The following is a 22,627-nucleotide window of genomic DNA, read 5'->3' on the forward strand; positions in this document are numbered from 1 at the left end:
AGAACTCAGAAGGAGAGAAAACAGAACAGGAAAACAGCTGTGACATGCAGCTACATTCTGTGAATAAGTGAGATCTGGGTAACTTAAAACAGCACAGTGCTGCCAGCTTGACACATTCACAAATCATGAGCCAGATCCCTAGGAATTCCAAACATGGCTTAAGAACCATGAATTTTAAAAAATCAAAATAGTATGGAGTTCCTGTTATTTCCCTACACGCACTTAAGCCACTTGGATCACATTTCAAGCTACATTTCCTATTTGGCAGCATCAGCTAAAAAGATTTTCTCTTTATTTTACTTTTTAACTGAAAGCTGAGATTCTCCTGCAATCACACACTCGAAGGGCTGGGACCATGGCACATAGCAGAGGTGCTAAGTATCAGTGCTTGAGAAGTTGGAGACGTGAGAGAGGAGGACTCTGCCTCTGCTGTCTGAAAAAATAAATAAATAAACAAACAAACAAATAAATAAATAAATAAATAGATAGATAGAACGAGTCTTGACAGTTGGGGGAATGTATCCTTGAAGGAATAATCAAGCTTCCCATTCCTCTATCTGTAAGTATATTTCAGCACAATCTTAATTGTGTAAAACTACTGCATTACTATGGATAGGAACAATGAATTAATTGCTGAACTCTGAGAGAGACAAGCAGCAAAGGCTTTGTAGAGTCTCCAGATGACTTGTTTTACTAGTTGGGTCCTACAAAATTCACTCTACCTTGGATCGTGATATATTTGCTAGGAAAGATATCAGAAGAGGTCCCCAGATGAACCAGCATGTGCATCTGGTCTGCTGATGCCTTTTGATTCCAAGCAGTCATGCACAAGTAGTTTCATGGCAAAGAAGAGGTTAAGCAACAGCATAACTAAGCCCCAAAATTATTTCTATGAAACTCAATTTTTCTTAATAACAAAGCTAACTCTTTTCAGTTCCTTTAATCAAAAGCAGAGTGCTTGTACTTTTAATTATATCCACGAGCTGTGAGAAGAGTAATTTGGCATCATGCGATGCACTATTAGACTGACCTCCAGAATAAGACAGTCAAAATGACATTAAAATATTATCAATTTTCTGAGACTCATTAAGGTATACTGAGAAGGTAGGAATGCTACCGTGTTGCTTGATCACTGATTCATATTCAACCAATATATTATCTACATCTTTTATATCTCACCCACGATTTCCTTACCTGCAGATCAGTTGTTCTTTCTGAAGATTCTCATTAACTTTTTCAAAAACATTTACTCAAAAACAAAACAAAGCCAACAATATATTAGTGAGTTCACAATTTTGTGTGTATTATGAGAATGTACACTCCAAATAAATTGAAGTTTTTACAATCGAAATGTTTATCACTTCTTTAAAAGATTTCATCACTTCTGAGATATTTCACACGCTAAATACTGAGAAAACCAGTAAAACCATTAGTATCACAAAACATCTGTGTGGGGGAGGAAAACAACTAATGCCTAAACCAATGTATGAGGATGATTTGATGGGACAGAAAGGTCAAATGTGCATCTGACTCCGTACTCTGATTCTAGTTCATAGCAGCTATAAATATTACTTGGGTACAGGGAACTGGGTAACCCTGCCTATTTTATTTATGTAGGACATTGGACACAATCCGATACACTTAGTAGTCATGAGAATGGGACAGAATAGCCTACTGCCACAAAGGAAGTGTTATTGTGCCTTTATTACAGAGGATAACCCGATGCACAACAGCTAAATCAGAAAGCCTATGTTTCATGTGCCTAAATCTCACCAGTGACATAGCTGAAGTCACATAAGAAGTCTGAAACAGAAGCAAAGCGTGGATACACATACCAGCAATTCCAGTCCAGTTCCTGAGCCTGTTTCTAACATCTCCTAAATATTGACACCAACTATGTGGGACATTATTCATGCTTTTAGCAACACATTAGCTGAAACTTCATTCTGGGCTGTGGAAATCCACATGGTTGACTACTGTTCCTCGATGTAGCCTTCAGAGATGATACTTGCTCATATCAAGCATATTCTGTGTACTTTCAAAACACAGACAGGTATAACACACTTTCTTGTGCTAACAACTCAAAAGAAGTCAATTCAGTCAGTAAGTTATGGGTGTAACTGACAAGTACATAACACGTTTTTTGTGATGAAGAAGATTGCTGAATTTCTCCAGGGCAGTCTTACCCCTTGCGATCGTTATCACATGTTGATGTTCTTGTCACATTGAGTGCCTAGCATTTTCATATTCTCTGAGGATTTAATTTGACTGACATCTAGAAAATAAATTCTATTACCACCAACCTAAATAAATGGCTTTGAATTCTGTCTCCTAGTCATATTACAAGAGTCTGAATGAGGTATCAAAGTGTATAATAACTTTTAAAGTGGCTTCAATGACCTGATGAGATGATATAGCTCACAGAAAGTACCTCTTGAAGAGGTGATGGTGTTTATGCTGTTCATGTACCATGCCAAATTAAACCCATCATCGCTTAGAACCTGCGCCCTAAGGAGCAGGCACCATGCCATTCAAACAGATGGACCATAAGTGCACACAGCCAAGAGACATTGTTATGTGTATTAAATGTTTGTTGAGGGCAAGATTCCCAAGCTGGAATAATGAATTAACTCTTAAGGATTCTCTGACTGTACATAAATGGTATGATCTAGGCCTGTAATGGCTTAGCTCTTAAAAGTAAAAGCTCACCACATTTATACAAGCAAAGGAGGATAAAATCATCATGGCAATGAACCCCTGTGAAGACATTTCCAATAGCATCTTTATCCCTCATAAGCATTTCTGCCAGAAGTCAAGTATATTTCAGGAACATGGGGAAAGTCTGAAAGCCAGTTTCACTAAACCCAGAGGACAGTAACATAAAAAAACACTCGCTGAATAAATTCAAAGTAATCATGAAATAAATAAATAAATAAAAGCATGCTATCATTGCCTTTTTTTTTTTTCTTCTTACACTTTATGGCAATGATCAGCATTGAACAAAAACTCTTCCTTAGTTGATGATTTTAGTCCAATTGCTAGAAGATATTCTATAACAGGCAGATGTAACCACAAAGGTGAAGTGTGAGGAGTAGGTTTCAGAGAAAACGCAATTCTCCCACCTGCTTCTTGGAAGTTAGGGTTAAAGAGCACAATAAAGCTTGCCCAAATTTGCAGCCAGACAATAATAATAGCTCTAGCCCTTGTGATCTGCTCCATTTATGCCACACAAACCAAGGAAATCTGACATTTCCTCATTTCCCATCTTAATATGGCAATCAAACCTCTTGCTTTAGGGAAGTCTACAGCAGTTTGTTTTCCTTTTGCATGAATTTCTACTTGTCTAGTTTCTCTAATTCCCCCCCTTCAGTTGGATTGCCTAAGTACAATACTCATAATACCATTCTTTCCGTATGCCCTTGCTGTCTGAAAACACCCATTTCCTATGGGCCATATCAGAGCATACCTGTAGACATGGTAGCTACTGAGTTGTTCAAAGGATTTGTCCAAGCAGGTGGCACACATGCATACAACCATTTGAAAAAGAGCACAATAGGTTATTTAGGATCCAGGCATCCATGTTTCTCTTCAAAATTATCAGAATTCTTCAAATCAAAGTGCTTAGGTTGACTAAATTAGTGTAATTTATCAAATGGCAAGGGCACAAACATGAAAGCTCTCCACGCACCATATTTAGGCTTAGCAAGCATCAGATTGTGATTAACAAAAAACCACCAAACCTCATCACAGTGAAAACATTGCTTGTATTTGCTCCAGATGTTATTAATGTTATCTGGAGGCCTGCTGCTGCCAGTTAAACCAAAGCTATTCTCCTCTTCAATGACTCAATCAGCTGACATGATATGGTTGCAGATGTTCACAAAAAGCTGTTGCTTTGAAAAGACTAACTTAGCAAAAACTATAGATGTGCTTTTTACCTTACTTTGAAAAATCTCTATAGTGAAGAGTCATACATAACAAATTCCTCTGTGTGTGCATGCACATGTGTGTATTTGTGGCTAATGACCAGTTGTGCTGGACAGAAAACTCAAACAACAGTTTTTATAAGATTTGCAGGAAGCAAAAGTAATTTTAGGTAGTCACAAATCTACCATGCATCTTACTCCACCCACAGATATAACAGCAAAGAGGAAAAGAGGATGGCCAAAGAACCAGAAAACACAATTGCTGGCACTTTGATAGCCCTGAACTGCAGTAAAATAGACCTTAAGGCAGCTCTCTTTCTGGTGGTAAAAGTTGGGAGATGGGATGTAGCCTGACCTTTATCCCAAATCTATCATTGTGTGGGATAGTGGTATTCCCTTATGTGGATGTTGTAGGAACCCAGGTTAGGCAAGGTGCTTCACTGTGCACTCAGGAGAAAAACACCAGCTTTTTTGGAGGCCAAGTCAGAAAAACTAAATTATCTTCTTATCCCTAAAGTGCATTCTGGAGGCAATTCCTTTGCTTTGTTCAGCAAATATTAGAGATTAGCCAGCAATCAGAGCCTAATCTTGTAATTTACAATAAAGAGAAAATAGCACCCGTCCTCTAAGCCTTGCTATAAAACTCCTGAAAAATAAAAGAAAAAAAAAAAAAAAAAGAGAGAGAGAGAGGGAGAGAGAGACTGGCCAGCATCAATGGCTGTGTCCCTTTCAAGTACATGAGGTTCATGTGGACTACAGAAACCGAGATCTTGAAACGTAACTCCCTGAGATTAGCAAAGGCTTGAAAAATGCCTGCATTTACCTATCTCTACTGCAGCTTTTGCCAAGTTTTAACTTGTGTAAAATTTGCTTATTTTTTGCAGAAGCACTTTGAAATCAATAGTAGAGAGAGAAAATATTATTAATAATTATTGCTTACTTATTATAGGCAGTAAATCAAGAAGAGTTGGTAACATTCAAGCACTCCATGTATTTTTTAAACTTCAGTACAGAATTGCTGCTCGTTCTAGGAATTCAGTTCATGAAAGAACAGGATCCAGTGTGGGAGAACTTCGGCCACAAGTCACAGTTTATAACACATGGAAGAAACAAGGTGTCAGCATTCCCTGTCACTTCTGACACAAAGGACAAAAATATCCCTCACCACTTTGGCAGCGCACAACAGAAGAACAGAAATGTAAAACAATACTGAGCTTATTGGTAAGGTTAAAAGTACAAAAATCTATAGATGCAATATTTCCACTTTCATAGTGAAACATTGGTTGGCTGAAAGCTTCAAAAATGCTCCTAATAATTATGATTGCTGGCCATTCATCTGTAGCTCCATTTTAGATTAATCAAACTGCTCTCAATCCTTTTTCATCATGTTGGTCATACAGAACAGTTCAAATACTTATAATTTTTCCCTCTTTTACTCTGTTGCTTACAGGTCTTTACTTTTAGAGTCCTCATGAAACAATGTTCCCAGTTTTAATGCTGGAAGAAAAGGAATCAGTTGTATTTGGAGCTAAGGTCTGTGGCCAGGATCCTTTCCTGACTGGCATTTTTTAGAATGGATTCTGCCTAAAAAGCACACAGAAAGACCAGTTGGTCACAAAGAAGTGGTTTCCATCAGTCTACATCTCCTTTAAGTCCTGACATGCTTTCCAGGTTATGTACTGGCCTGACTCACGTGAGCCAAAGCAAAGGGCCTGGGATGCACTCAGTTCTTGGAAGTGCCAAGTACAGACAGCACAAATCAAAACAGAAGTACTACCTAGAGCAATTAAGAGAGCAGAATTCATACTGGATGGCAGCCAGAGAAATTACCAGGGTAAGATATTAGTCTTTTAGAAATAGATGAAAAAGGGGAATATTTAATTTCCCTCTAAGGCTTTTGCATGTTAGTCTAGAAACAGTACAGGAAAAAAAATAATAATAATACGGTTTTGCAGTAGAGAAATCCAAATGAAACACAAAATGCAGATGTTTTTGTAATTTCCCTTCTTGGCTAGAAGGTATTTTGCAAGATCAGCCATTGCTTGATAATTAAAAAGACTTCAACCAGTCATAGAAACAGATTAGATAATTTGGGTGCTTGACCTTCCTGCAGGACTTCTAAAACCTTACTGAAGTACTACAAATTCTAATAATAAATAAATGAATAAATAAAAATTTAGACCTGTCTTTCTAAAGGAACTTACTGTAAGTAGAGCTTAGTTTCACCACCAGTTGCATATTAAAATAAAATGCTTCTGTTAGAGACAAAGTGTTTTCCATTTCCTACTTCCATCTGCAGCAAAACTGGAGGCTCTGCCAACGAGTATAAGTCAGTGACTGTATGTGGGCTCCTCAGTCTTCCAGTCTTTGTGGCTAGACCAGAGGAATGCACAAGCTGTTCCTAGAATTGACATGCTGAAAGAAGGATTTAGCTTCTATGTATCTGGTGTTTTATTTGCAGATGGATGTGACTGCTAATGCGCTGTCCTCTCTTTCCAGCATCTATCAGATTTAAGCTTTTCACATGAAGGAACCAAAGAACACATGACTAGTGTTTCCTGGGTTTTGCCATATCAGGTAGCAAGATTAGCTGTGAACCAAAATGAATTTTCTTCGGGGGTAGAAAAGGGGAGAAAGAAAAGAAGGTATCAGGATGGTTTTTCATTTTGTTATTGTTTATTTGGGTTTGTTTGGTTTTGGTTTTGGAAGCTTCAGGTTCAATGGTCCTGTCTGTAGAATTGCTCCCAGGAGCACTTCTGCCAAAACATTCCCAAGTACCTACACTCTGCACCTCTTTCTGTCACAAACTTGGGCTTACAAGCTGAAATATCATCATTAGATTCTAAAAACTTGCTTCAAAACCCTTCCTGTGATGATACCTCATTTTTATTTGCCTTTATATCATCATGAGCACTTCTGGGTTGCCTGCAAGTTAATTAGGAATGCTAAACAGGCTGCCAAGACCTCACGTCTATAACAGAAAATATGTATTGTTCAAAGCAAAAGAGAGTGAGGGCAGGAAGGGGGGCAAGGCTGACAGTCTGAAAGGCTCAAAGTCCTCTGCCTCCTTTGCTTACCTGCCAAAGTTGAACTAGAGGGACTTTGTGTTGGTTGTTGCCTTTGATGACTTTGCTAACGCCTGGTGGGATGCAGCTCGGGGCTGCTTTAGGTGTTAGTTGTGTCCCCAGCTCTTCCAGGCAAATCAGAGGAGTGCGAGGCCCCAAACTTAGGTCTTGCAAAGTAAGAAATTTTCAGTTCTCTTTTAAATAACAGTAATCTCAAAGGATTTAGAACTGCATTGTTCAACTCAGTGTGAATTTTGACACTGAATTGTTTGAGAACTAGCCAGTGTACTAGGAAATACTTAATTAACCTCTCTTCAGGAAATTTTCATTCTCATTAACATAACAGAAGTACATTAAATGATTCTCAGATTTGCTATCTGTATATGAGGTATTTTCCAGTTTCTGGCAAGACTATATCTCTAACACTATTACTTCTACCCAGGCCTATATAAATATTTTTAATTATTATTACTTTAGGTTTGGCTTTTTTGTTGTTGGTGGTGGTTTTATTTTGTTTCATTTTTAATTTGAGTTAGACAGTTAGACATTGTCTTTGTAAGCCTGGGAGAAATGTGCTTGGGAGTTAGTATTGTGCAACTGTCACCTAGCAAATCCCCTGAATAGAAAGGTTCTTTTAATAACCAGAAACAACATTTTGTATTGCTCCTTTGTTTGTGTGATTTTTTTTTTGTTTGCTTGGTTTTTGTTTTTGCTTGTTTTGACAAACATATATAATTAGTGTTTGGGCACCTGAACAGGGAGTGTTTGAATTCTAATTTTCTCACCTCTCTTTTAGTATCTGGCAATACTACTGAGTATTTTATGCTTTCTTTGGATAAACTACTGGCCCCACTGACCTCAGTGGGAGTGCTGCCATTGATTACATCAAGGCCAGCATTTTCCTTCCAGTCTCTGGGAAGCTTGTATGGGGTTCGTGCTAGTTAGCCTGCAAACAGTAATTAACTGTACTTCTCTCCTGTAAATCACAGCAACTTCCCAGGAGAACAGAAACTAGAAATGTTTCTGCTCTGTTTCTTTTTCTCTTTAAGCTGTATGAAGACCTTAATCAATAAGCAACTGATACAGTGTGTATCACTTGGATTATAGTCTTGGAACTTGGACTATAGTCTCCTGAAAAGGCAGATACACCAAACTCTTCCAAGAGAAATATCTTTTCCATGATTCTTCAAGTAATGTGAAATATTCTCCAGTGTCCTCCAGAAAGCTGAAGAAATGTTAGATCTAACATTAAGGCATTACAAAGTAGGATGTAAAATTGTTCTCTTCCTAGGACATCGCTTGTGCTCTGGGACCTTTGTAGGGCGCTCAAAATACAAAACTTCATTTTAGTCAACCTCCCCTTCAACTCAACTAAAAATCTATTTTACTGGCAGAAGCCAGAAAACAGAGAAGTGTGAAATTGAAAAGAACTAAGATATAAAACATGGCTTGTTCAGCACAGCTAACCAGGCAAAGTTTTTGTTACACACACACACATACACCGATAAATAAATAAATTAATAAATTAGTGCAAATGTAATTTACTGGAGAAAATCCTTGGTCGACACAAGTTTCCAAAGCATTACGATAGTTGCGTCACATCTCACAGCAAATAAATGACAGAGAGAGTGATTCCTAAGCAATCCCTTGTTCCACAGGTCTGAGTGGGAACTAAGCTCTAATTTTTCTTAGACAAAGACTTAAATTAGGTGGTGAAAAAAGCCTACAATGACTTTTGTTGAGTTCTGGCATCATACTGTGTCATCATCCAAAAACATCTTTATCAGAAACCACCCTTCAGCCCATTCCCTCCAAGAAAGGGGTAAAAACTGACCTTCCATTTTCTTTTGCTTAGTCCTTAGCCACAGTAACGATCTATTCACACTTCTAAATGATGGCGTTTTTCTAACAAGTGATCTGTCCCTAATGAAAAGAGAAATACAGAAGCCCTTATCTTTATAGGCAATTAGCTTATTCAATGGGTTTTTCACAGAGCTCAATGCATTTAATGAGTAACAATTCAGAATTTAAAAAAAAAAAAAAGCATAGAAGTAAAACAGTATAATTCTGAAACTCCTCTCCTTCTCCACACTATTCATCTGGCCTCATGGGTAAGTCATTATAGCTTACAGTTTGGGGTGATCTCAGAACCTGTATGGACTATATGCTTACAGTAGGCTCAGTCTAGTTCCTGCTGTTTGAAGAAGAGGAGAGTTTGACATGTGAGATGTAAGGTGACACTGTTAACAGCTTTGAGAGCTTCTCCTCTCCAAACTGAAGTTTATTCAATCGAAGGAGACTAGCAAGTCTGCAAAATATAACTCATATTTTAGTTCTACCTTCATGTAAAAGGTTTGAGTCTTAGGGAAAACAATCCTATACTGTGGAAAGCTCATGGGGGATTTTGCCTTAGAAATTTACTTTCTGAATAACCTTTCTGAATAACAAGTAGGCTGGCAAGTAATTAAGGGTTGAGAAATCAAGTTTCTTTTACTTGATCCAACTCAATATGTATCTAAATCATTACCTTCTTATTCAATATATATTTGGATGCCTTCCCAGGAATGAATGCTGCCTTTGGCCATATCACACCCAGGGATGATCCTACATGCTCACACTCCATTTGTCCCTTGGCTCCTGGGACATGACAGATGCCCTAGAGACTGCAACACAAGATCCACCTCTCCTGGAAATTATTGCAAGTCTTTTTCATCATATCTTTTCTTTCCCATGCTCTGGGATTTCTAGAGGCCAGTGGAACAGCTGAATTAAGTGTTCTACACTTAGGTCAGGAACTCAGTGTCCTTATAGAGGCTTTAATGTTTTCTTCCTGCTCTTGGCCTCTTCACTTCAGGACCTCCCTAATACAAACACTCCTACCAGTTCTCCTCTTTTCAGGCTCACTATTCTTAAGTGTTCGCTTGCCTCGGAAGTTCAAGTTTACTCATCCTCCTTAAATTTTCCCAAAGGACTGAGTAGTAGCCTCTTCCTAGTAAGACCCTGCAAGAACCTAATCACTACCTTAATCCCTCTTAAATCAGCCTAACTTGGAAAAGAGCCTGATATGATCCGAAAAGGCACAGTCTATTTTGTGGTATTTTCTGTCTCAAAGTCCTTCGAAGAAAGACCTTTCTTACCAAGTGAATAATGTTCCCTAAAATCCTTCACTGTTTCAAATAATTTTTGAAATATTTGAGATATAAATATATACATGTGTTATATATATATATAATATATAACAATATAGACAACCTTGCAAGTATTAAAGGAACAAGCTCCCCCATAGATATTCTAGGGTCTTCTTTAAATGTACAGTAGTCAATAGCAAGAGGTAGAAGTAGCACGTGCAAATCAGGCTGTCACTATGAAACACATGAAATAGTCTGCCAAGTCCCATTTGTCTCAGATCTATTTTTATACACTCCTATATTGTGCAAAGATGTACATCACAATATTGCAGCTATTTAATATATGACTTCTTCTACCAAACTCATTCACTGAGATATTCACAAACTGAAAGCTTCATTAGGAAGGCCACATTTCCATTAAAATACCTCCTGATACAATAAAAATATGTCTCACATACCACAAGTCTAGTTGAAATCACAGAAGTCAGTAATTCAGGTCTTCCATGGACTAATGCAGAAATGCAATACTTATTTCATAGGACTGACTTTACCAATATTACCTGATTAAATAGTTGGGTTCGGCCATGAGTTCATTTACCCATTAGCCAACTAAAATCTAGTTGAAGACAATGGAATTTAATGAGTTAAAAATGCATTTCACATTTGTTTACTCATTCCTTGTATAGGACCAACGTCTTTTAGTGTTTTCTGTATTAACTGAACAGCTAGAGAGACTAGACAAATTCATATGAAGCAGAAGCTCATTACAGTCCTGCCTATGAAAATGATCAACATTTGAGCATTAAGATTGGGTTTTAGAAAGGACAGAATTAAAAAGATGTTTCTGTTACTATACATTTTACCTTATGAGTTCTATTGTAACAAGACGGTTTCAGGTCTGTAACTCAGTCATGAAGTTTAAAATCAGACTTTTGTCACTTCTTTGAGTAAGCCAAAAGACAAGGAATACACATATTCCTGGAAAAATGTTGCAGCTCCTGCTTTTGATTGATAGTACAAGTGCAATATTCTCTAGGTGAAAGAAACTCCTGTTCTTTGTACCAAAAGCAAAACTAGTGAATTTGACATGATCGACTTCAGAACTATTAATTATAGTGTTAAATAAAGTACCATTTAGGCATACAAAGCTTGCAGAGAGAAACAAGGTTCAAACAGAATCAGATTTGCAAGAGTATTCCATTGAAATTTTATTCCTACTCCCAAAAAGTATCCTTTATAAAACATCCACTTCCACTGCACTACCACTACATGAAACACGGGCAAAGGCTATGGAAAAGGAGACACAGCCCAGTTATCTCTTTTTCCCCAACATGAATTTTCTGTAATTAATTTCCTAGTTCTCAACTCTGCACAAAATTTTGAAGGAGAAAGGGTTTGCTTCTCATAATCTGAAATTCTGCAATAGACTTTAAAATACTCTATTAAAATGATCATTTGAGTATTAATATATTGCAAAACTTCCAGTTTCAAATATCATTTAACTTCTACAGCCTGAAAATGTTGCCTGGGAGAAGTTCATTAGTATTGAAAAGTGATTTTCTAATCAGTCATTCATGGAATTATTTTATCTGAAGAGCCGTGAAAAATGATTCATCCACATGATGAATGCATGCGTAATGTGAGTGCATGACTTTTCACACATTTCAACAAGTATTCACTTAAGTGTGAAGGAATACAATACTCCCTAGCACTGACTGTGAACATCACATAACAGCTTTTCAAAATACGTCTGGACAAAACACTGGAGAATTAACTACACAAAACAATCCTGCTTTGGCAGGTGTATTTGAATGATACATCATAGTCCCCTTCCATCTGTAATTTCTAGAATTCTGTAACTCTTTAGGGATTCCAGATTCATAAATTCCTTGGCCAAATTGGCAACAGACTGCAACAATTTCCCACCCTTAAATCAACTACAGACCACAGACCTCCATGGGGAAAAGTAATGAGGAATCAGTGTACCTGAGAACTAAACTAACAGGAGGATAATTTGCTGAGTCCAAGGTTGATGACCAAATTTTACCCAGACATCCCATATACCTCCAGTGAAGTCAATGCATATATGTGGGGTGTAACAGCAGTTTGGTTCAGCAAGCTGGTCACTGCTCCCTTCAATGTGAGAGTTCGGTGCTGGGGCCGGTCCTCTTTAATATCTTCATCAATGATCTGGACGAGGGCATTGAGTGCACCCTCAGTAAGTTCGCAGATGATACCAAGCTATGCGCGTGTGTCGATCTGCTCGAGGGTAGGAAGGCTCTGCAGGAGGATCTGGATAGGCTGCACCGATGGGCTGAGGTCAACTGCACAAAGTTCAACAAGGCCAAGTGCTGGGTCCTGCACCTGGGGTGCAATAACCCCAAGCAGAGCTACAGGCTGGGAGATGAGTGGTTGGAGAGCTCCCAGGCAGAGAAGGACCTGGGAGGTCCTTTACCGAAATGGTTGTTAGACATTGGAACAGGCTGCCCAGGGAAGTGGTGGAGTCACCATCCCTGGAAGTCTTTAAAAGACGTTTAGACGTAGAGCTTAGGGATATGGTTTAGTGGGGACTGTTAGAGTTAGGTCAGAGGTTGGACTCGATGATCTTGAGGTCTCTTCCAACCTAGAAATTCTGTGATTCTGTGAGTTCTGACTTGCGAAGAATTACAAAGAACCAGAGTGGTGTTTCTTTGAGTGATACAGAATTGATAAAGTTATTGTGCTCCACTAATAATACTATTATTAACAATACGTTTACTTAACTCTCTCAAGGATTCAACTTCTTTTATGATTACATTCATGACAATAAAAGCTGTATTTTCAGAGGTACAAAGGAAATCAAGATATTTAACACAGCATTGGGGAACCATGATCATCCCTAAGATTAATACTTTGGCTACATAGACTTTTCCTCATCCAAGTAAAGGTGTGTTAAAAAAAAATAAATCTCCCTCTTTATGCAGAAGGTTACCATAAACTCTAATGAGTAAGAGGAGGTAGTTTAGCACAGCTCATGGGCTCTTAAGATGTTTTTGGTACAGGGTTTTGCTGGTTCCTTATTTGCCCTATTCTCTTTCCAAACTAACCCCTACACAACAAACTCTGTATGGTAGTGGTAGAAGTGTAGTGTCCAGAGTTGAACTTGGCCCTCCTAGAATCCCCTCCCTGGGAGACTGTACATAATTCCACTCCTCTTAATAATATTTCATGAGCAGAAATTCCAAACAAAGTACATCGATTAAGCTCCAGACATTAGTAATGAAGCCCAGAGGAAATTACGTCACCAATTACATTAGTGCAAGTGAACAGAAATCCTCAGATAACTTTATATTTGCCTGCACAATGGTGGACATAACATGGGTAACAAAAGCCTGTACCAGATTTTAGAGGTTCTTGGAACTGGGAAGGGAAAGAATTGTCATTCATTAGTCTCCAGCAGTAAATTTCGTTCATTTTGGCTTAAACACATTTCACACATTTTCCCTCCTCAGTCTAGCTACATCATAAAAACTGTAATAAGAGCATATGAGCTGACAGATTGGGGCAGTCCAAAATACAATAGATGCCTATTAAACACAACAGAAAAGGGAAGACATCTGTTTGAAATGTCCTCTAACATTCTCACAGCAAGGACCTTCCAGTCGGAGAACATTTGTTTGCATTTGTTGCTCTTGAAAATTATTTCTTTCATGGGTATAGTCACTACTTCTTTAACCATGTAAGGCTTCAGTAGCCACAGAATCTTCCAGTAGAGAGTACCACAGTTCAACATCACATGATGTGAATAACTATGCCTTGCTGTTTGTTTTGAACTTACTTAGGTTATAAAAGTTCCTGTCAGAATCAGCAGCTAGGCTTAAGCACAGAACAGGAAGCAATCTATTTGGGCATACTGATGTTGAATGGTAAAAGAAGCTTGTGCTTCTTAACTAAAAAACAAACAAACAGTGTGGCTACACAAAATCAAACAAGCAGAAGGGCATACGCACTTGTGATACGGAAAAATCACTGTCTGGAAATAAAATGAAATGATATAATTATGTGATACAGTACAGTATGTGCCCTTGGCACAGCAGTGTAGGCAGTAAAACACTACAGCATAACGGCTGTAGAAATGCTATTTCCTTCCCCTACTGCATTTTGATACCATAAAATAAGATGAAAGGTACTTTGTCATTACTATAAATAGCAAGGAGAGAAACCAGCAATGGGATTAGCATAAGAATAATCTTTGGAACAAATGCATCACTTATTTAAACACATCTGTAGCATTCTGTATGCCAAACAGTAAAAGAACAGGATTTGAATCAAACCTATACCCAGCAAGACCATAAAAGATCTCAAGAGAACCAACAGCCACTTGCTTAAAACTGACATTAAAGTGTCTTGTGCATATACCCACCACATTTTAGGGTTGCAGCCACTTGCTTAAAACTGACATTAAAGTGTCTTGTGCATATACCCACCACATTTTAGGGTTGGGTTGTTTTTGTTGTTATTGTTGTCATTTGCTTGTTGTTGTTTGTTTTCATTTTTGAACATCAATAAAATATCCTCAGGAAGTAGGCAAAACTTAAAACCAGAACTAGAACAACATACAAATGAAAGGGCTCTTAGCTAGCCCTGATATAATTCAGTTCACCTTGTAAATTATAGTTTAATAACACGTTTGTATATGGCGATGTGGGTTATTGGTCATGCAGCATTAACATAATGATGCCTGGAAACAGGAATTTTACTATCACTTAAAATTCACTTGTCACTTCAGTTGGTCCAATTCATTGTTCCTTACTGCTGTGAGTAATTATGGGTGCTGTCCTGTATCAGGACAAATTGCAATTGATGCAAGCAGGCATTCTGATCAAAAGGACTCTATAGTTTCATGTCCTGTTTTACGTCATGTAAATCAATGCTAGAATTATTTAAAAGGAAAAAAAGAAAAAAAAAAAAAAGCAAACAAAAAATTAAATGCCTTTTTCTGTTCCTGATTCCGCAGAAGCCACATCAGCAGTAAGGTTTTCCATTATTTTCAGGAAGTTTTGGATTAGACCCTTATACATGCACCTTCTACTTAGCTAAGATAATAGATACAAGTAAAAACTTTTTTTATTATTATTCTAAAGATGTTCTTCTGAAATGTGGGGTCACTACTTCCAAGTTTAAAAGAGATAGTAGAGTTGCTGGCATTGACAAAACTGGAGGATGGGAGGGGGAAAAATAAAGATTATGGACGTATTTTACATAGGGAAGCTGTTGACATTTCAATGCTTTGGCTGCCCAGTAGACTGATTTGATATAGTCATATTGTTGAATCAGTTGGAAAAAGAAGGACTGAGAAAGTTGAAAACAAGGGGAGGGGGGAGCAATAAAACTGTGGCCATCGGTACTTGGTTCGGTTCATATGGGATGCTCAAGCAAGCTCTTGGTCCTAACTCTTGCCCAATCCATCTGCTTTCAGTTATTGCCATTGTTGAAAAAGTGACAGACAGCAAAATATGCCAGCTTCCTCACCTACTGAAGTTCACTGCTTAGCCTATCAACTGAAATAAGCATCAGGTCAGTTCATCTCAATACAGGCAAAGAACTGCACAGGCTGAACAACGACCAAATCCTTATTACTACGTTTTCTGTGGAGAGACTAAAGCTCATGAGAGGGGAGGGACATAAGGCTCTAAGCAGTAACCTCTGAAATTCTTGCCAGGCGAGCATAGAAGATGCGAGTCAGAGCCTTACACACTCTCTGCACTTTGCTGGTGAGGCTTTACTCCTCCCTGTAGTGAATCATTTTGGGGCTTGAGATACCTACAGATATGCAGTCTTTATAGTCATACAGTCATAGTGAGATGACAGTATTCTACACCAGAGTGAACTTGAGCCTAGGTGTTCTAATAATTTAAAATATCAGTTTGTACAAGTTCTGTTTTTCCTACTCTACCATTATATTTGATGCTGGAGTCAAAAATACAGTTTTTCCTCATTTTAAATAAAGAAGCATTTGCTGGAGTTAACACATGCACTGCATGCAGCTCAAGCTGCTAGCAAGCAGAAGGATGAATGTATTCACTTAGTCTCTCAAAAGTAGATCTTCTAGAATGGATTTTATGTGGCTTGGTAGTCTTCCAAGTGCAAAAGATTAAATCACCAGGAAGTGCTATCTTTCCGTTTTCAATTCCCTTTAAAAATGTGTTATTTTGTGATGCCATCGGATATCAGCAGTGATGCTTGGCAACATTACATACTGCTGTTTAATTGCCTTAAAAACTATTTCCCTAGCAGTATCATTAATAATACCAAGCCTAAATTGGATTAAGTACTACGCCACTATAAAGTTAATTCACTGTGATACTAATGAAATGTCATGTGAAGCTTCCTGTAAATCCAGCTAAACAGTCACTGCCAAGGATCATTAAATCAATGGCATGTTCAGCTATTCTGCTTAGAAAGTATTGTTTTAATTGCTACCAGGTGATTTTCATTAATGTAAGCATTAATGTAAGCATTTTACTGGCTTTAAGTCTCTTGGCATACAGGGCCTTTGTTAGTTCAATAATAGCCATACTGCACCATTGCTAGGAAAGGAACATAGCTTACCGAAGAAGCTGGTTGAATTGAAATGGCAAAACTTCAAGAAAACTTTTTCACTGAATATTTATCAAGCTTCTCATGCTCAAGCAGGATACCAGTCTTTGGCCTGAACATCATCTGAAACAATCTGAGAAGATGCTGAGTGTCTAAAGCTCCCACTGGAAATATTGGTCATCAAAATATGAAAAATAGTAGCCCTCAACTCTCTCCGCCAATTTATACAGGCTCAAAGTAGGAAAAATATTTTGCTTTGTAAAATACTTCTCCCATATGAGAAGGAGTGCAACTTGTACTTTAAGTGTTAGGTTCACTCATATAGGCTAAAAATATTCCTAAAAAGGAGCCCTTCCAAACATGGAGTATCCTTCATCAGAGATTTCCTCATAGCAACAATTCAGGATCTGAAGGGCATGGAATCATGGCATTGCAGAATGGTTTAGGTTGGAAGGGACCTTAAGATCATCTAATTCCAACCCCCAGGTTTGACACTACATAAAGAGAGAAAATGCTCAGGACAGACACACCAGCTGATCAGTTGATACACTTTTCAGACATAGGTAATAGACAGGTCAGTTTGTTGCCCAGAAAAAGTACACAAAGACAGCTTTAGAAGACAGAGGCGCAATTGTTTTGCCCACCTCTAAGCCTGATGAAAGTTATGAAGTGCTGTTCCACTACATCTTTCACTAATAAAGCTACCTCTCAGCAGTCTCTCTTAATAGCTTGAGATCAGGCCCAGGCTGATGCAGTTATTGTATAACTGTTTCTTGGCAGAGGAAGCTTGCATCTGTTTGGAGACGGCTGTGCAGACGTATGCTTGAGAATCAGCTGTTGGTTGATTTTGGTTGAGAAGCTGGAGAGACTCTTGCAGCCTTGAGTTAAAAGAGCCTCTTGGATGTTCAGGAAAGGAGGAATTCACAGAGTCCCAGCCTTACTGCTGTGGTGTTGCATTTTTTGAAGTCTCTCTCCCCATACATGCCTTCAGCAAGGCAAGGCAGCTCTTGGCACAGAGATACGTTATGTTCTGCAGCACCTGCACAAGAGCTTGAGCAGGTCTGAGATTTACAAAGCCTTTCTTTCTTACCCATTATGACAAAATTTAGGTGAGGATTCCCCTTGTTCCACACCACTTACTACTTCAAAAATCTTTGACTTTTGATCTTCATTCAAATGTATAGCAAGTACTGTGTTCAGAAGTCGAGTAAGCGCTCAAATGTATGAGCACAGAATTTAAGATCTGGTTTCATCATCACTTATTTATTTTGGTCCATATATTCTGCATTTTTGTTCCCCAGGTTTCAGTGGGAGTTCCACTCTAGATGAAAAGATATAACTCATTGTGAGTGTCTTCAGAGCGTTACCGGAAGAAAGTAAGGATTTTACCCTTCTTTGCTGATATTGCACAGCGTAATTAAATCCACGTCATGCTGAAGTAGAAGCTAACATGGCAGAAATCTTAATCCCACTAAACAACTTCAGTCACAAATACTCCTTTCTGCTTACCTACTCCTTTGCATAATCATTTTCATTCAACTCAAGGCAATGATAAGCACTCATTTAAAAGAAACCACATTCAGGGTCATGTTTGGCAATGGCATTCCTTTATTTAAGACTTGTTCTGACACAGGACATAATTGCAAAAAGTCTTCTCTTCTCCAAGATATTCTTCAGTAGTACTTGCATTGAATGTTAGCATTCTTTCTCTTCTTCTACAACTCTGCCTGCCGAAAGCACAGTTACCGTGGACAAGCCATAAATCGGAAGCACTACCAGCCAGACCCATTCCATATCTCTCTGCTTTCTATCCAGATCTTCCTGTGAGAGGTGAGAGCCATTGGATAATTCCTAGTAGTGGGGAAAGGCATCTCTGATCCACCAGTAGAGGATTCACAATTAAGAACTAACATCCTTATCAGTGAAAATCCAACTCTTCTCAAGCAGTAGAACACAGACATGGCTTTCCATCCTCACATTCATTTGTCTGCTTACAGAGATATTTTAATTGTACAGGTAGCATACGATCTTTAAATAATATTTTTAGAATTCCTGTACAAAACTGAAGATTTAACCTAAAACACAATAAAATCTGAAAACTCATTCTTTCCTTGATAGTAAAAGTCTTTCTGCTTAAATACTTGCCCTCTGAGCTTACCAAACAAATGATGAGAAGTCTTGGTTTTGGTACAGCTGAAGTACAGTTTGTGTCAAATGAAGCAAAAGCATTTCAAGGATTGCCGTGGCTGTTGTTACAATTAATGCAAGCTCCTTGCCGGACTGTGTATGTTTAGTTTGTCTCCTGAGCAGTCAGAGTAGCCTCTTACTATAAAGAGGACAAAATGAATAAAAAGAAAGTCAAGTACACTATAAAGGAGACTGAAAACAAGTTGTTGGCACTAGTTTTGACATCAGAACTCCTGGGACAGGAGCTTGACTTTAGTGTAAACAAGGAGTAGACATACAGCATCTGTGCCTTTAGTTTTCACTTTATGAAGTCATTATATCTAGTTCATAGTTGTAATATACTGTGCAAATACTGATTCTCTTTATCGACTTTTATATGTGTATATATACATATGTATGCTTGTTCACGGTAAAAAACTTAATCCATAAAATACCTATATATTCAATGTCAGCACAGTGCTTTTTCCTAAAAGTCCAGAAAAGCTGTTTCCTTTTGATGTAGACCTATACTGTGGTGGCAATGTTGCTATTTTTTTCTTTCTTTACACCATGTGCCTCCAGGTCAGAGTTAAACAGAGCACTCCAGAATAAACACAGCATCTACTGGGATCCCACGTTACCACCTCTCCAGTTCTGTTTCTCTGCAGCACTTATTCTTTTATCATGAATGGCTTATCAAATGTTGTCAACTCCATGTCTCTCCAGACAATTAAAGGCTGTAGATCATATTATAAACTATTCCACTGTCACTTGGCATCATAAACCACACGGAGCCAGTTGTTCAGGATGTCATCCAGCCTCTGACCAGAGGAGTGAGGATGAAAGCTGAACTCTGACCTGAGTGAGTGATTGAGAATATACTGTTTGTCACTGCCTATAGAAAACATGAATTGCCTGCACTGGCATCCAGACATTCTAAATTTAACTCCATGCTAAAGTCTTGAGATTAGTGAAACCTTTCAAAGAAGAAATGATAATGCTTCATATTTCATCCCAGGACAAAGTTTAATCGCATTCCTTCCCAGAGGCCCTTACAACACGTTTCTGAAATAATAAAATTCTGGATGTGTCAGCTTGGACAGGAGACAGTTGTTCAGAATTCATGCTCATGTAAATGGGATCTGCAACCTAGGCTTGTCACTTCAGGAATGCAGTATACTTAAAATTCTCCATCACAATAGCTGGCAGTTTATTCTCTGACAATTATGGTGCTCTCTGTATGTTTTCAAATGCTGGCCTTCTGTGCATATACTTCACACATTTCTTATGATTCAGTGATGAAAACATTCGAGTCAGAGCTGAAAGCCTTGTGGTGGTGGTGTTGCAAGTTATTGTCAATACTTGTCAATCTTTGCTGGGCTTTGACCTCATTTCCAAATGCCCTTTATAGGATGAAAATGCAGTCTCTCTTCTCACACGTTCTTCTGTATTACCTCCCCAGCACACACAGAGCATATCTTGGTAATTAGGCATAAAAATAATTCCAGTATCTTCAAAATATTAAGTTGTAGGGCTGAGCATACATGTATGTTTTCAGGAGGTAATCTGTAGTCATTCTACACCAGGACTTAGCAACTAACTCTGGCCTATTTCTCATACTTCCCTGTCCTCTGAAATACCAGGTACAACTTTTAGCTTGGAATCCAGTGCTACAAAATATGGAGTTGATGAAGTCAGAGATGTCAGTTTAGTAGTGCTGCATCATTTCCTCCCACACAGATGGGTCTACAAGATTTAAGCTAACGGTGAAACAACAAGACTGAATCCAGAAGCTTGAGATTGTTTCATCTGCACAGGATCCATCCCAGCCTGCACATGGAGTTTCAGCCGCCCTCACTGAAACTAATGGAATGATTAAACTGTTTTTACAACAAAACCAAACCAAACAAACAAAAACCAGATCAGACACACAGCTATAAATGGTGTTATCTGTGTGAAACTTTCCAAAGCTGAAATTTTGTCTTCCAAATTCAGTCCAGTGGTTTTGAGTCCAACTCAAACTACAGAACACAAATGATATATAAAACAGATTTATAAGTACATAGATTTTAAGACATTGAACATATTACAGCTCTGTACTAATGCTTTGTAGCCTTTCTTTGTGACGCTCTCTGCTTATTTGACTGCCTGTTACTGGAAGCATAATGTGGACATGGATAGCCCTGAGTCATAGCAGTTTGTCATGCAGTAAGAAGCACCACGAATCACATACTTTTCTTCACATTCATGCCATGAGGACTGACCTTTGTGGGGCTCCGTGTGACTTCAGGAATTAGTCAATGTGTGTGAACTTGAAGCAGTGTCTGAGTACCTAATTTCATGCACCCAAGCGAGTGGCCAAGGTCAGAGAGAAAGTCACTGCCACTCTGAAGTCAAGGCTAAAGAGTCCTGACTCAGTCCTTTGAGCTAACCATCAGACCATGCTTCATTTCACATCTTTCTCAAGAGTCATTAAATGTTTCTTCAAGTGCAGCATAAAATTTGCTGCATTCAGTGCCTAGTTTCTCTCACATCGAACTTATTGACACCAATGTTTTATTAGCACTCTCCTCCTCCCTCCCAAAAATAAACAAAGTAAAATATATATAACTATCAAAAGGAGAGCCACTTATTTCATCAGTTTAGTGGAAAAATTGGTGTGTGGGGGAATACCCAGTAACACATTCACTGATTATAGACTCTACTAACGTGAAAAAAAAACAGAAATAACTATTCTTTGGAATTGCAGCAAAATAAGAAGGCTTTGCCAGATTTTAATTTGCATTTGGAACTCTAAAATTGGTTTGGTGAACTCTCAAAAGAGATTTCAGATAAGTAAGTCATTAAGGTGATGTGACACTATGTTTGAAACTACTCTGCTGCCTAGCAATTTCCAGCTGCTTCACCATTAAGGTTTTAAATATTTCTTTATGTTTGACAAGCTCAGCAGAAACTACAAGAAAGGAGTACCAAGTTGTTACAAAGTGACTGAAGTTGTGAAATGTTTCAAGTGTTTCTAGTTTTCTACACAGAAAGCAAAATATTCTGATTTTGTGAATATCTTTGCAGTATCAATCACAACACTTTCTAAAAAAAAAATTATAAATTACATACTTTACCAAATATTTGGAACGCAGTTGCAAGTGGGTGACAGGAACCAATTCCCTCTGTTACAGTAAACCATAGCAGGAAACGAACATGTGCATGTTTACCTTACTAGCCTCAGCCTATTGACCAGACACCAGTTTGCCAATTCCTGGCTTCAGCACTCAGCCCCTTACTTTGCCTTCCACAACTGAAACAGTTGTCCACTCTATGAAAAAATAGTATCTAAAAAAACCTGAGGTAGCTTAAAGATTAGAGAATTCACCTTCCATGTACCCTCAAAAGACCACCAATCTCTTTTGATCTCCCTGTTTTCACCCTGATGTCCCATTCATCACAGCACTACCTTTCTCCTATTTCATGACCCAGCATAAATCCAACTTTTAAAGAACAGAAGGACTGACTTTGTGGAATGGGACAGCAAACATAAATCTTTTTTTTTTTTTTTTTTTTTTTAACTGTAAAAAAAAAAAAGAATACAGAAACAACATTTGGGCTCCACGTTAGCTGTCTACGGTGCAAGGCTTTACCTGTCATGTAACCCATCAGTTTGTTGGCTGCTACCCTCTTTAGAGGCTACTGGCTGGTTTATAAGGTATATTTGAGCCCTGAGAGCGTGAGCTGTTCAAGTCTTTTTCATAGCTGACTTGTAAGAGAG

The 22,627-nt window shown here is 38.2% G+C and overlaps 1 protein-coding gene across 2 annotated transcripts in view; it reads right to left on the bottom strand.

The window, feature by feature from the left end:
• The window catches only part of LOC311441428 (uncharacterized protein), a 225,271-nt gene that overhangs the window by 155,888 nt on the left and 46,756 nt on the right, over positions 1–22,627 (bottom strand). The window contains exon 3 of one of the 2 annotated variants that reach the window (XR_014695935.1): positions 20,679–20,727. The exons of the other annotated variant lie outside the window; for it this stretch is intronic. The gene's annotated coding sequence lies outside the window, so the exon portion shown is untranslated. Of the gene's footprint in view, positions 1–20,678; positions 20,728–22,627 lie in introns of those variants that run through there. 2 annotated transcript variants of the gene reach the window in all.

Source organism: Aythya ferina (assembly GCF_964211825.1).
Source record: "Aythya ferina genome assembly, chromosome: 9".
Lineage (NCBI taxonomy): Eukaryota > Metazoa > Chordata > Aves > Anseriformes > Anatidae > Aythya > Aythya ferina.